Raw genomic sequence first — 16,874 nt, forward strand, 5'->3', positions numbered from 1 at the left:
ATTTCCACACTAAGAATTTAGATAAAAAGAACAAATTGACCAGTAGGCTGTCCAAACTGGCACCGGTGTCCCTCCAAAGTGGCTTCCTGTTTGGGAGGTAACCCTGCCCCACCAGGTGGGTGGCCTTGGCCACCACCAATGCCCTTGAAAAGCTCTTGCTCCAGGGGGCCAGTCCTACACACCATCATTCCCACAACATATGTGCCCAGGCCTTGCAGGCACTCATACTTGGGACCAACCCCACAAATCAGTAGCAGTTACGGCCAGAACTCTCAAGATAAATATATACTAGTGTTGCTGAAGGAAAGTAGAGGTCTATATTTTAAGCGTCAGAGAAAAGATCACTGCTTAAGCTCCAAAACCCACAGGATATCCACAGTTCTTAATCCAACAGTGCAATTGGTTGAGGGGTCTAAGTACCTATTATTCCAAATATACCTGCTAAAAGAGAAAATGAAGATGACTGATTCAATCAAATTTTCAATCAGAAATGTTCTTTAACATGGTGGTCATATAAAGATTCATGGCTTGTTTCTGTATTTTGAGTAAATTAAACTATGCTTCAATTCCTCAACTCTAAATAGATTAAATTGCTAGAATAGTATTAGATATCACAGACAGGGAGAGTGATCTCTTAACCTACTATCTATATGAAGTGGAATTGTATTCCATCAGAATATAACAAGTACTTTGCATAACTGGGTTTGTTGTTATTATATATTTTTTAACAGAATTAATCAGTCCTTTTGCTTTTGACTTAATTGTTGAAAAGCATGCTAAATCATCTTTGTTTACTCCTGTTGTCATAAATATGGACAAAAGATTTTAAAGGGCCTCTCATCCATTTATTAAGGAGGTAGCATAAGGCAATAAACTTAGAATTAGGACTGAGGTCAATAGCTGTCTGTTCCTGTAACTTAATAGCCATTATTTAGCAAAATACTTAATCATTTAATCACTTATGTCCTTTTTTCATTAAACTATAAAATGAGTGATTACTGACCTATTTAATTTAAACAATGGTCAAAATTAAAATGACACAAGACATATAAATACACTTTGTAACTTATAAAGCTCTATATAAGCATTTATCCATATTAATATGAAAAATATTTCTAACTCTACAGTGTGAATGTATCCCAAAGTATGACCTGGGAGTTGCTGAGAATTTTCTACCTCTGATATTAGCATTTTTTTCTTACTACTTTTGAGTTCTTATGACTTAACCTATTTAAATTCTGAGGTTGTGCTACACCTTGTTTTATTTGCACTAACTTGCAGTTCATTAGGCTGTATGAGAAGCTGGTTGCTGTCCATATTTATATACTGTTAAATAATAAAAACAGCTATATCCCCTTAAAAAACTAATATAAGATTGCATGTCAAAAGCAGAGCAAATTAAACACAAAATGATCAAAACACATTAAAAATAAAGATAAGGTAATAAATTAATGAAATTAAAAACATTAAATAATAAAGAAAATCAAATCAGTCAAATGTAATTTCTTTCACAAGATCAGTTAGATTCTAGAAAGACTTATTGATTAGGAGAGTGAGATTCAGAGAAATTACTAATATAAGGGATGAGATGATAAGAGAAGATTATGAAAAACTTTATGATAATAAATTTGACAGTTTAGTTGGAGAAATACCTGGAGAATTAACAAGCTTACAAAGGTCACTCAATGAGAAATGGATAACCAGAACACTGTATATATATTTAATAAAATAACTTGTGGTTAAACAATTTTTAAGAAAGAAAATTTTAGGCCCAGAAGGCTTCCTTTACTTCTTTCAAAAAATTAAAGAAGAAAAATGCTAATATACTAAATACTAAAGTACAAATTGCTGGTGTGCAAACCCAGGATCTTCCCAGGTAAAATCTGAAACAGGCCTCTGAGCATGGAGGGCAAGGGGTGATGGAAGAAAGAGCCAGAATGTTCTAGATTGGTAGGTGGCAGGTTAGATAAGCAGGGAACTTATATATGAAGCTTGTCTTGGGTGGTTGCAAGAAGAGTAGATTTCTGCATTCAACACCCCCCAAGAGTTTATATAGAGACTGTAACTGTGTTCAGTCATATATACCATCCAGATAGTCTCACCAACACATTGCTCTCAAACCTTTCCTTGGCAATGACTTCACATAGGGAGGTGGGCACAGCATACATTCCAAGGACAGAGGAAGGGTTTGGGAGCCCTGATCACCCAAGTCCTGCTTGTGGGTCAATTGAGGGTCAAGCCTTCTTGATGACCTCCTCTACACTAATCCACTAAAATACAAATATAAAAGTACTAAACTTCAAAACTTTTGTGTTTGATGCTGCACAAAACATCCACTAATAGGCAAAATAAGTGTGGAAGACTTTAGCATATTAAATCATCTCTAATATTTATCAAATAGATAAATACTGTAATTGATAGTGATTATTTCACACATCAAAATGGGCAATATCATTGTTAAAATTTATTTATTTGTTTTATCAATTTTATTTTCTTTCCAAAGAATCTCTTTTAAACTTGCTTACAAATGGAAATATTAAGCATATTTGTTAATAACTTAATCTACATTAACCAAATTATTATCTATATGAGCAAAGTACACATATTCATATAACTATACTCAACCGTCAGCTTAGTTGAAAGTTTTTAATAGATCTCTTTCCTCTAAGATAGATGGAAAATAAAAACCCACATACACTGGAGAGTTGGTATAAATTCCTAAAAAGACATCCATGTTGAAGAGCAAGATTTTATCATTGAAATCAAGGTAAATAGGCAAGAAAATGATTGTGAGTTGCACATTTATTTCAAAAAGATTAAATGACCTGTTTACTCCAATCTTTATTTTCTCATAGAGTCTATGGGCACAGGACACCATGGTAATTGTTACTACTGAACTAAAAAAATGACATTTCTTTGTGGCAAATTTAGTAATGACATCTAATTTATTCAAAAGATGTCATTTGGAATCAGACTGTCAGGGCTTAAATTCTGATTTTGCTTAGTCTTTTGTCAAAGTAGATTATGTGTCCAAAATACTCTTTGGACAAAAATATTCACTTTTCTGAGTCTTTGTTATTTCATCAATAAAGTAGTGATAGAAAAAATAATAAAGTAGTGATAGAAATAGAGATTACCTCAAAAGTAGATTGCAAGGATTAAAAATTGCATAAATAACTCAGAAGAGTCCCTGGTATATTTAAGCACTTAATAACATTAGCTGTGATTGTTGTCATCTTGGTAGTAAAGTATATTTACATTTGTACCTTGATTCAAGGTTTGAGTCTATGCTTCTATCTTGCATAGACTAATCTACTAGTCTTATCCAGTTAAATTAGTAATATCAAAGAATTAGACTTAAAGACCAGCATTCCTTAACAAATTTTGGAAATGATCAATTCAAAAGGTAAGTATTCTTAAAATGTTTGAGGTAAATTCAAATATAGGCTTTATATGCGTATTGATTATTAAAATCATATGGGGTTTCTCAAAGGTATCAGCACTCTTTTAGCTGAATCTCATGAAGATGAGAAGTTTATTATGATTCCAGCAAATGTGAATCCAACGTAGGTGAAAAACAATTGAAACTCTTACACAAGAGGTTTATAAGTTTATTTGATTCATAAATAACAGACACTGCATCCTTTTTTTAATTAAGAAAATCTAGGTCAACATATTTACACATATGATTTCATGTAACTTTATCTATTTGGGGATTATTCAGTATCCAAAATATACCTTCATTATTATCTAATCCCTTCTAATTACCTACAAATTCCTTTGAGGAGCTTTTGCTGCTTTATGTTTTCTATGCAATTGGGGATAGATATATAACTTGCATTAAATACTAAGTCAATTCTAAAAAGTCTGTCTTTAGACTGCATTCTTTTTATTAAACAGGTATTTAATGATATTAGGTTATTTATTTAAAAAGCAATGAGCACCCATGATGGAGTAAATGGTATTTGAATTGTGCTTCTATTCTAACCAACTACAAAATATATGAAATGATTTTTTCAGACAATGTGTAACAGGCAGCATAGCCTGTGGGTCTTGAGACACGGTCAAAAACTAAGTGAGACCTGTCATCACACTGGTTTTGGGATTGACATTTCTTTCAAGACCATGAAGAAGCAAGTATGAAGTCTTGCTGGGTTGAGTAGACAAATAATAGAGTTAAGAGAAATAGTGGGTAGACTTTACAGGGTAGTTTATGAGGGCCTCTGAAATCTGCTTACAGTTCCTCTTGAGCCTTTGGTTAAATACTAATGTCTACATGTTTAGGGTCAACTACACAGGGCCAGGAAAATAATCATTACTGGGAAAGAGCTACTGCTAGGGAGCTGTAAACTGAACAATTTTCAGAGCTCACAAATATACATTTCCTCTTAGAGGATATGAGTTGTGTTGCTGAACACTTTTTTTAAATAAATTTAATTTAATTAATTTATTTTAAACAGCAGGTCCTTCTTAGTCATCGATTTTAAACACATCATTGTATATATGTCAATCCCAATCGCCCAATTAAGCACACCCCCAAGCCCACCCTGCTGCTGCTTTCCCTGCTTGGTGTCCATACATTTGTTCTCTACATTTGTGTCTCAATTTCTGCCCTGCAAACTGGTTCATCTGTACTATTTTTCTAGGTTCCACATATATGCGTTAATATACAATATTTCTTTTTTTTTCTGACTTACTTCACTCTATATGACAGTCTCTAGATCCATCCACGTCTCTACAAATGACACAATTTCATTCCTTTTTATGGCTGAGTAATATTCCATTGTAGATATGTACCACATCTTCTTTATCCATTCATCTGTTGATGGGCATTTAGGTTGATTCTATGACCTGGCTATTGTAAATAGTGCTACAATGAACATTGGGGTGCATGTGTCTTTTTGAATTATGGTTTTCTCTGGGTATATGCCCAGTAGTGGGATTGCTGGATCATACGGTAATTCTACTTTTAGTTTTTTAAGGAACCTCCATACTGTGCTCCATAGTGGCTCTATCAATTTACATTCACACCAACAGTGCAAGAGGGTTCCTTTTCTGCAGACCCTCTCCAGGATTTGTTGTTTGTAGATATTCTGATGATACCCATTCTAACTGGAGTGAGGTGATTCCTCATCGTAATTTTGATTTGCATTTCTCTAATAATTAGTGATGTTGAGCAGCTTTTCATGTGTTTCTTGGCCATCTGTATGTCTTCTTTGGAGAAATGTCTATTTAGGTCTTCTGCCCATTTTTGGACTGGGTTGTTTGTTTATTAAATATTGAGCTGCATGAGCTGTTTATATATTTTGGAGATTAATCTTTTGTCAGTTGATTAATTTGTAAATATTTTCTCCTATTCTGAAGGTTGTCTTTTCGTCTTGGTTATGGTTTCCCTTGCTGTGCAAAGGCTTTGAAGTTTCATTAGGTCCCATTTGTTTATTTTTGTTTTTATTTTCATTACTATAGGAGGTGGATCAAAAAAGATCTTGCTGTGATTAATCCTAAAGAGTTTTCTCCCTATGTTTTCCTCTAAGAGTTTTATAGTGTCCAGTCTTACATTGAGGTCTCTAATCCATTTTGAGTTTATTTTTGTGTATGGTGTTAGGGAGTGTTCTAATTTCATTCTTTTACATGCAGCTGTCCAGTTTTCCCAACACCACTTATTGAAGAGACTGTCTTTTCTCTATTGTATATCCTTACCTCCTTTGTCATAGATTAGTTGACCATAGGTGCATGGGTTTATCTCTGGGCTTTCTATCTTTTTCCATTGATCTCTGTTTCTGTTTTTGTGTCAATACCTTATTGTCTTGATTACTGTAGCTTTGTAGTATAGTCTGAAATCAGGGAGACCGATTCCTCCTGCTCTGTTTTTTTTTCCCCTCAAGACTGCTTTGGCTATGCAGAGTCGTTGATGTCCCCATACAAATTTTAAGATTTTTTGTTCTACTTCTTCTGCAAAAAATGCACTTGGACTTTTATAGGGATTACGCTGAATCTGTAGATTGCTTTGGGGAGTATAGTCGTTTTCAAAATATTGATTCTTCCAATCCAAGAAGATGGTATATCTCTTCATCTATTGGTATCATCTTTAATTTCTTTCATCAGTGTCTTATAGTTTTCTGCATACAGGTCTTTTCTCTCCCTAGGTAGGTTTATTCCTAGGTATTTTATTCTTTTTGCTGCAATGGTAAATGGGAGTGTTTCCTTAATTTATCTTTCAGATTTTTCATCATTAGTGTGTAGGTATGCAAGAGATTTCTGTGCATTAATTTTGTATCCTGCAACTTTACCAAATTCATTGATTAGCTCTAGTAGTTTTCTGGTAGCATCTTTAGGATTCTCTATGTATATTATCATGTCATCTGCAAAGAGTGACAGTGTTACTTCTTCTTTTCCAATTTGTATTCCTTTTATTTCTTTTTCTTCTCTGATTGTCATGGCTAGGACTTCCAAAACTATGTTGAATAATAGTGGTGAGAGTGGACATCCTTGTCTTCTTCCTGATCATAGAGGAAATGCTTTCAGATTTTCACCATTGAGAATGATGTTTGCTGTGGGTTTGTCATGTGTGGCCTTTATTATGTTGAGGTAGGCTCCCTCTATGTCCAATTTCTGGAGAGATTTTTTTTATCATAAATGGGTGTTGAATTTTGTCAAAAGCTTTTTCTGCATCTATTGAGATGATCATATGGTTTTTCTCCTTCAATTTGTTAATATGGTATATCATGTTGATTGATTTACATATATTGAAGTATCCTTGGATAAATCCCGCTTTATCATGGTGTATGATCCTTTTAATGTGTTGTTGGATTCTGTTGGCTAATATTTTGTTGAGGAGTTTTGCATCTATATTCATCAGTGATATTGGTCTGTAATTTTCTTTTTTTTATAGTATCTTTGTCTGGTTTTGGTATCAAGGTGATCATGGCCTCATAAAATAAGTTTGGGAGTGCCCCTTCCTCTGCAATTTTTTGGAAGAGTTTTAGAAGGATGGGTATTAAATTTTCTCTAAATGTTTCATATATTCACCCGTGAAGCCATCTGGTCCTGGACTTTTGTTTGTTGGAAGATTTTTAATCACAGTTTCAATTTCATTATTGTGATTGGTCTTTTCATATTTCCTATTTCTTCCTTGTTCAGTCTTGGAAGGTTATAACTTTCTAAGAATTTGTCAATTTCTTTCATGTTGTTCATTTTATTGGCATAGAGTTGCTTAGTAGTCTCTCAGGATGCTTTGTATTTCTGTGGTGTGTGTTGTAACTTCTCCTTTTACATTTTGAATTTTATTGGTTTGAGTCCTCTCTTTCTTTTTCTTGATTAGTCTGGCTAATGGTTTATCAATTTTGTTTATCTTCTCAAAGAACCAGCTTTTAGTTTTATTGATCTTTGCTATTGTTTTCTTTGTTTCTGTTTCATTTATTTCTGCACTGATCTTTATGATTTCTTTCTTTCTGGTAACTTTGGATTTTGTTTGTTCTTCTTTCTCTAGTAAAAATATGGAATGCTCCATGAATTTGCATGTCTTCTTTGTGCAAGGACCATGCTAATCTTCTCTATATCATTCCAATTTTAGTATATGTGCTGCCAAAGGGAGCAAAGCTGCACATCTTTGACAGCATTTGTTATTTTGTTATTTTAAAACTTAAAAAGAAGGATGCTTGTCTGATGAGTGTGATATAGTGACATTGTGTGAGTGTAAAGATGCCATTAAACATCTGTGACATTCAGTAGCATCTTCAGAAGAGCCATCCCATAGATGGAATTTAAAAAAAAAAAGTAAAGAAATTATTACAAATATATTCAAGGATTTAAAGAAATATATCAGGCTTCCCTGGTGGCACAGTGGTTGAGAGTCCACCTGCCAATACAGGGGACACGGGTTCGTGCCCCGGTCCGGGAAAATCCCACATTCTGCAGAGAGGCTGGGCCCGTGAGCCATGGCCACTGGGCCTGTGCGTCCAGAGCCTGCACTCTGCAAAGGGAGAGGCCACAACAGTGAGAGGCCTGTGTACAGCAAAAAGAAAAAAAAAAAAAAAAGTAGATACTTTTAGACAGTTTTGGTTTTTATTAAGAGTGTGTGACCTAATATCTCTCCTAGGTCTTCAGTAAATCCTATGTTTCTCAATAATGATTATGCATAAGTGTATCTGTTAAAGATAATTTTAAGAAATGCTGAGTTATATGTTCAAATAGGTGCTAGCAGGACTTGATCAAAAATAGTGAATAAAGGGAAAGATAACTTCTCATTTACATAATATTAAACTTCATACAATCTAACATTCCAAAAGCATGAGGATTGATTTCTTTTTGCCACTTCAACTTCCCTGTTCGATGAGATCACTCATTGATACATCACCATAAATGTTCACATCTATTCTGCAGCCATAATCATGGTGTAGAATCTTATCATCACCTGGCTTATTGTGACATCTTATGGTGGCTCATTGTTATTGGGCATCAAGTGAGTTACTGCCATCAGCCATGGTAAGTAGTGGCACATAAGGACTGTTATGTCAAACCAAGGAGGGCCAATTTCTATCTTGAATTATAAGTAGAATCAGGTTTTGGTCAGTGTGGTTTAAAGTTCTCCTCCAACCCACTGTTGCTAGAGTATATATAATGTTGTAGTAAATAGCACTTGAGGAACAGAAATAATCCAGTGATACAACATTGAAATTGTATTTATAAGAAAGAAAATTACAGCATTTGTTAAGCAAAACAGGCCAATGGCATTTTGTTGATTATATGTAAAATTAAAGCCATTCTTGAAATTAATCTTTAGAAAGTTTGTCCATAAGCATAAGACTTATAACAAGTAAGCATCTATTTTTGTCACTCACTTTAGTTTAGGAGCTTAACATCTACTATCTCTCACAATTTTGGCAAGCCTTTTTGAAATCACTAACAGTATCCCTTCTACTTGGATAAAAAACAAGAAAGGTCTCAAGCTTACCAGGCTATACATTTATGCTACACCACCTCTCATAAACTGAGACAAGGGCCAAAACCTTCTAAATCAATACACTTTACAGAATCTTGCCTTACCAAGACTTATATTGAATGAATACGCTTCATTCATTGACATTTTTCTCTTTGAAACATCCCACAATGTAGTGAGTCTTCTACAGTGTTACCTGAGCTGTCTTCAAACAACAAATGCCATCACATCACTTTCCTTTTTGAAAACTTCCCATTAACTGTAGGATATACACACTGCCTAGTTCAGCATTTACGATCTTTCATGATGTGACTCCAATCTTTCTTCAAATTATTCCCTGCAGTTACTCCCGTATCACGGTTGTTTAGCCACATTCAATTTCTCATACTTCCTCATCAGAGTGTCCTTTCATAACTCTGGGGCTCTGCACATGATGCAAAGTTTTTGTTTTTAAGACTTCATTTTTTATTTTTTTGCGGTACGTGGACCTCTCACTGTTGTGGCCTCTCCCATTGCGGAGCACAGGCTCCGGACGCACATGCTTAGTGGCCATGGCTCACGGGCCTAGCCTCTCCGCGGCATGTGGGATCTTCCCGGACCGGGGCACGAACCCGTGTCCCCTGCATCGGCAGGCGGACTCTCAACCACTGTGCCACCAGGGAAGCCCAAGACTTTATTTTTACAGCAGTATTAGGTTTCCAATAGCCTTTTCAGATTGGCTTTTTCCACTTAGTAATAGGCATTTAAGTTTCCTTCATGTTTTTTCATGGCTTGATAGCTCATTTCTTTGTAGTGTTGAATAATATTACATTGTCTGGATGTATCACACTTTATCTATTACCCTACTGAAGGACATGATGACTTCCAAATTTTAGGAACTATGGATAAAGCTGTTATAAACAACTATAAGCATGTTTTTGGGTGGGTATAAGTTTTGAACTCCTTTGGGTAAATATCAATAGGTGTGACTGCTGAATTGTATGTAAGAGTATGTTTAGTTTTGTGAGAAATGCCGAAGTGTCTTCCAAAATGGTGCAGCATTTTGCATTCCCATCAGCAATGTATGAAGGTTCCTGTTGCTCTACATCCTTGTCAGCCCTGGGGGTTATCAATGTTCTAGATTTTGGCCATTTCAATTGGTGTGTAACTCATTATTTTAATTTGCTTTTCCATGATTGCATAAGAGTAGAACATCTTTTCATATGCTTATTTGTTATCTGTGTATTTTATTTGGTGAGATGTGTTAGGGTCCTTGGCCCATTCTTAAAATGAGTTGTTTGTTACATTATTGGTGTGTTTTAAGAGCTCTTTGTGTAGTTTAGATAACCATATTCTATCAGATGTGTCCCTTGCAAATATATTCTCCAAAGGTTTGGCTTGTCTCCTCATTCTTTTAGCATTATCTTTCACAGAGCAGAAATGTTTAATAATAATAATGTCCAGCTTATCAAATGTTTCTTTTATGGATTGTACCTTTGGTGTGTATCTAAATTGGCATCATCATGCCCAAGGTCATCTAGGTTTTCTCCTATATCATCATCTAAGAGTTTTATAGTTTTGCATTTTATACTTAGGTCTGTGATTCATTTTGAGCTAATTTTTGTGAATGGCTTAAGGTCCATGTCTAGATTCATTTTTTTTTCATGTGGATACCCAGTTGTTCTAGCACTATTTGTTGAAGAGAGTATCTACTCTCTACTGTATTGCTTTTGCTCCTTCATCTAAGATCAGTTATCAATAGGAATGATGAGAAGCACTTAGGAGGTAGTATTAATAAGACTTGATAATAAATTATTTGTGGAAATAGGTGTTTGATGGTTGGATACTACAACTCATTATCACACATTCTGTAAATAATATTTAGATTTTCCTGAATCAGCATCTGATGAAAGGAACTGTGGATATTTTCTGATGCAATAAAGGTAATGTTTCTTTGAGATTCTGGGCCTCTTTTTTACAAGCATTTATCTTTGACGATGAGGTGTCAGGCAGAAATCTCCAAGGTGCTTTATTTTTCAGATTAGTTGTGAAAAAATATGTCTGTTTATTTTCTGTACATTTTTTCACTGAATTCATGACCCAGGTGAGTGATATTTTGCAAAGAAGTTTAATATGGCTTTGCAGTTTCAGCATTTAAGAGCTATGGAAATATGGGGTTCACTTTCCTTTAATGCTTCTTTTCTATCCATTTCTAAGGTCACAAGCAATCTATAGAAAGCCTTTGTTGTCACTTCAGAAATTGCTCAATCTCTAAATCCTGTCTTCTATTTGTAAATAGTTCTCATATCTGGCTCTTTGTCTTTAATCTACTGGCCTCATACCTAAATTTTTCTTCTCAGTTTAGTTTCTTTGTTTTGACAATTCCTTGCTTATGATTTAGAATCTCAGCAAGCTTATTCTTTGGCGAACCCTTCTCAGAATTTTTTATGAATATGAGATGCTAAGATCTTACAATGAAGTTATATTTCTGGAATATATCAATTGGGTTTGGATCTCAATAATACTGGCTTATATTGTTTTCCCCTAAATGTACAGATTAGAACTAGCAAGAGAAGACTAACAGTGAATTTGCCTTGGCATGTTGGTAAACAGTTGAGGAGTACAGTCTTGCTTGTTCAAGATTAGTTTTGAGCTATAGTGGAAAAGTAAAATTAACAAATATCCAGAGAACATTATGCTTAAATAATAAAATGACAAAAATGATGAGACCTATGTCGTGCAGATATTTCCTTTTCTCTTCTCCTTTTTTCTCTGAAAAGATGGCACAAGGTGAAAAAACTTTAAAAATTTAGATTTTAGTAGGGCAGTAAGGTCTATATTTTAGTATGCACATTAAAAAACTAAATGAAGATACATATGGAGGCAAATGATATTAGCAAAGGACACACACACACACACACACACACACACACACACACACACACACACACAGAAAACGTATTCCAAAAGGCCTTCAAGACCTTTGTGATTAAACTAGGGATTTTCAATATTAAAAAATGTAGAGTATAATATTCTTCAAAATAAAAATGTAAAAATTCCTACAGATAAAAGCAGAAGAAAGAGTCTATGTTATGTTGAATAAAGTAAAATAAAGACACTATTACCTTTAAAATATCATCTGACTTCTGGAACCTTCTAAAACACCCAAGAATACACAGAAAACAAAGGCGGGTTATATGTGTGACAACGTGGATTTGCTCAGCCACAACCTGAGGTTAAGCTCAAACTTGGTCTCACAAGTGGACAGTAAGAGTATCAGAGACTCTATGTAGCACTCCACCTATATGTTTTCTTCTCCCTAGGAGACCCAGGATCTCTTACAACCCAGAAGTTAACTAGTTCTCCATATACGTCTGGGAGATGAGGTTGGAATTGATGCACTTACAACAACCCTTACCTTTTCAGTTTCTCAGTGAAAGCCTCTGAGAAAACAGTCAACAGGAAAAATGGAAGACCAGTAATGAAGATTTACATAGAGAAAGAAAGGAACTCACAATTCAATTCCTTCAAATAAAAACTGTGACAAGACAGACTCAATACTACCAGACCATACTGCAACGTATCAGAAACCTCATCCTTTCAGAATATCAGTGAACTCATTAAAAGGAAGAGCTGGGGGAGGTTTAATTTTAGCTTTTAAGCAAGCTGCAGTGAAAAGAGCATAAAATAATCTGAAGCAGTTGAATATTTACAGAAAAGGGAGAAAAAATTACAGGCAAAACAATGATAGTTTAAAATGGAACAATATTAAAGACAAACTTCTGAGGACTCAATTCACTAAATCTAGACTATAATAATAGTAGAGAAACCGTGATACTTTAAAAGCTAGAGACATATGTAACAACTCCCATTACACATGTTCTCCTTTTAACTAAGGGGTAAAAGGAGAAAGTAAATCTCATATTGCATAATAATTAGAAAACAAATTAATGAAAGCTCTAAAAAAGCCTAACCTGGGGGAGAGGTCTAAAAATGTACTGAAAACAACATTCATAACATTAAATACCTGTATGATTATTAGGCAATAATTAACATAAGTAAGCAGGTAACATAGCAGAAATTAATTTGTTCATGGGGAGTGATAAAACATTTAGAAATTTCACCCTCAATATATCTAGGTTTGCAATCAACACTCAGGAAATTGTACTTGTTGTTTTTGTTTGCACCAGATTTTTGGATCTGATAAGTAGGCAAGCACAAAGCCAGTATCTTCAGAATAGTTACACACTAAGGAAGGAGGATAATATAAAATACTTTGTGAAGAGGTAAAAGTCAAGCCTCTCAAGTCTGTTTTTTAGCAGTCACCGTTCCTGAAATAACTATATGTTAGACAAGAACATTGGAAAAATAAAAAAGATTTAAGAGAAACATAAAAGACTTATTGGGGAAAGCGTAGAGGAAGAGATATACTGTTTACTGAAAATCATCTTTTCTGCACTGCACTGCAGTGGATATCACTGCAGTGATATCATCATCCTTCATCAAATGACTATGTTTGCATTTGATTCTGTAGTTTCTATTTTGTTCCACTGCTCTATTTGTCTATCCTTGCACCAATATACTGTCCTATATCATGGAGCTTTAAATGACCCTGGGTATCCAGTAGATGTCTCCATCTTTATTGTCAGTTAGTATTGGCTGTTTTCCCTGCATGTTTCCATATAAAGTTTCAAATAACCTTATCAATTTGCACCTCTACCCTCCCACCCCGAATCAAACTTCTCAAGATTCTGAATAAATTTTATTGCTATTGCACTGAATTTATAGATTTAGGACTTATATCTTTACAACTTTCACTCTTTAGGTATCTATAATGGCATAACCTTTTAGTTATTTTGATTTTCTTTAATTTTTATCAATAGCACTAATTAATGTTCTATAGAGATTTTGCACATCTTTTAAAAAATCTATTTTTCTGGGCTTCCCTGGTGGCGCAGTGGTTGAGAGTCTGCCTGCCGATGCGGAATACAAGTTTCACATTCTATTTTTGTCACTAATGTATAGAAATGTATGGTTTTATATACAGCCTTGAATCCAGAAACCTTGAATTACCAAATTATAACAATTTTTAATATATTATTTTGGAGTTTCCATATACACAATCACATCATTTGTTTATAAATTAAATGTTTTTTTTCCTTCTTTTCTATCGTACATTCATTTAATTGTTTTGCCTTGCTTGTAGCACTGGCTAGAATTCCTCTGTCTCATTCCTATTCGCAAGTAGAAAGGTATTAATATGAACCACTAAATATGATCTTTGTAGATCTTTGAATATACTCTTTTTCAAATAAAGGAACTTTCCTTTTAATTTCGTTTTCTAAGCATTTTAACATGAATAACCATGGATTTCAGCTCCATCTCCTGGAGGGGGCAGTATTTACTTATATTACATTTAATTCTTCTGTAAGGAGGATTTGTGCCTTCTCCCCCATTTATTTACTTGTTCAATCATTAATTTACATCAGTATGTAACAATTTGTTTACTACATTGTTTTTTAATCCAGTATCACTCTATTCATTTTATTGGTAAAATTGTTCCAGCTTTGACCATCAGTAGCTCCTCCAATTTGGCTTCTATATTCTTTTGACATGCCCACCCCCTTAGCTTTTTGAGTACTTATTTGCTTTCTGGAGCTATAAGGTGCTCCAGCCTCATTTGGTACATTACCTTACCTGGCCTTACAATCAGACATTTCTACAAGCTTCCCATGTCCTTTTCATTGAATAAAGACATTTAGAAACCAAAAACTAGGTCCTGGGTGTGCTCTTAGCTATTGGGTTATTATTGCTTCTAGAATCTCTTAGCAAACTAGCTAGAATATATATGCATGGATACTACTAATATAAACTAACATACATATCTATCATTATTTCTATATCTATCCATCTGTACCTATATTAAACTAAAGCTAAGTTCATACCAATGTCTCCTGCTCCAATTCAGTACCACATCATTTATTCTAGCCTTTCTCTCTTGCTTTTCTATATGTTCCCTGTCCAACAGTGAGAAACTTCACGCCACAGTCCACTATCCACTTATATAATTGTTTAACCTGAATAGATTTATAAAGCAGATTCAGAATTGTTATACTGTACCTCAACACGGAGCACAATTACCAACCAGAGTACTGTGCTTATGCATGGTTACAGTTCTCTTTAACTTTACAGTTTTTGGTCTAAATGCTGTTTTTCAGTGTTAATTAAATCAACTTCTTTTTATCTCCATTCCCTGCGTAAGGTTATGCCATGAATTTTTTACTCAGTTAGTTTAATCTCTCACAGTCTGCATTACATTCTGGGAATGCCAGGTACTTACTTGATACATTTTTTTACTTGCATACTTTGCAACTCATGCTTTGTGATGTGCAATTCTATGGGCTTTGATAAATGCATAAAACCATGTATCCACCACTCCAGTACCATTCAGAACAGCTCCATTATCTTAAAAATTCTCTTATGGATCCTTTCATAGTCAGCCATCATTTCCTCCATAACTGGCAAATATTTCCGTTTTCCATTCCTTAGTTTTGCCTTTTTAGAATGTTATATGACTGAAATAATATAGTGTGTGGCCTTTTGAGTCTGGTTTCTTCCACTCAACAAAATACATTTCATCCATCCAAGAATTCCAAAATTGGGTCAGAAAATATCCAAATTAGTCTGGGATAGCTTGTTTTCATGAAGAAAGAATGATTTAAAAAAATGCCTGGGATAACATTTAAAAACTATTAAGAGGTTTCCCTGAAGGAAAGACAAAGAAGTGAAAATTTGAATATTAAATAAAATAAATATTTATCATTAAAGTTTATAAGGAAGCATAGGTCATGATGATATTTAAAATGAAAAAATAATATAAAATATACTAGACACAAGTCATACTGGCCAATAAATAGAAGTCAAAGTATTCATTCTTACTCCTTGTCAAAAAGTGAGTTAATTGAATTTAAGTGAAATACCTTAGTTTGTTTAATTCATATACCTGATATCCCCAATAAATTGTTCAAATACTTGCTATAGTAATAGTAATTAATACTCATTTCTGTCATTTTGCCTGAAATATGTAGACCTACTCAGTTTATTCTCCAATTAAAATGAATCATAGCTAAAGAAATTAACTACAGAATGGAATCCAACTAACTTGGACCTGTTGGACAAGGTTATGCAGATATTTCTTTTTGATTCATCTAGTCTTAAAATAAATGTTGGGAACATTTCATAGAGTTAGTTTTTCCTTATGAGCTCAGAATCAAATAGTCATAACCTCAAGAATGATTATATTCAGATGGTATTTTATTTTGAAAATAAAAAGAATACACCTTGAGCAAATGTCAGAAAGACTGGCACTGGGGTTAATCTCACCCCTGTTGGTGGTGTCAGCACCTGTGTGTCTCTGTGACAAGCTTTCTCATTCATAAGAAGGTTTTATTTCTGCTTAGGTTTTTGCTATGTAGTTTCTCCCTTTGGAAAATCAACTTTATAAGTCTCTACTTTGCCTACTATTAAAGTAACTTTACATCATTTTTTACCTTGTATTTATCTTTCTTCTTTTTTTAATCTTTTCATTAATCCCACCAGAGATCATTTCTGGTTACCACTAAAATATTATTTTCAAGAAAAATAAAATAAAACAAATGTAAAAACAAGCAAAAAGGGACTTTCCCGGTGATGCAGTGGTTAAGAATCCACCAGACAATGCAGGGGACACAGGTTTGAGCCCTGGTCTGGCAAGATCCCACATGCCATGGAACAACAAAAACCTGTGCACCACAACTACTGAGCCTGCATGGCACGACTACTGAAGCCCAAAACGCCTAGAACCCATGCTCTGCAACAAGAGAAGCCACCACAATGAGAAACCCATGCACCACAACGGAGAGTAACCCCTGCTCGCTGCAACTAGAGAAAGCCCGCATGCAGAAACAAAGACCCAACA

At 34.4% G+C, this 16,874-nt stretch overlaps 1 non-coding gene across 1 annotated transcript; it reads right to left on the reverse strand.

Moving 5' to 3' along the window:
* Nucleotides 1-7,490: 7,490 nt before the first annotated feature.
* LOC112414116 (U6 spliceosomal RNA) lies at nt 7,491-7,597 on the reverse strand. The gene has a single exon (XR_003006080.1). It is a non-coding gene; the product is annotated as a U6 spliceosomal RNA (small nuclear RNA).
* Nucleotides 7,598-16,874: the final 9,277 nt, after the last annotated feature.

Source organism: Neophocaena asiaeorientalis, unplaced genomic scaffold (genome assembly GCF_003031525.2).
Source record: "Neophocaena asiaeorientalis asiaeorientalis breed wild unplaced genomic scaffold, Neophocaena_asiaeorientalis_V1.1 scaffold255, whole genome shotgun sequence".
NCBI classification, from domain to species: Eukaryota; Metazoa; Chordata; class Mammalia; order Artiodactyla; family Phocoenidae; genus Neophocaena; species Neophocaena asiaeorientalis.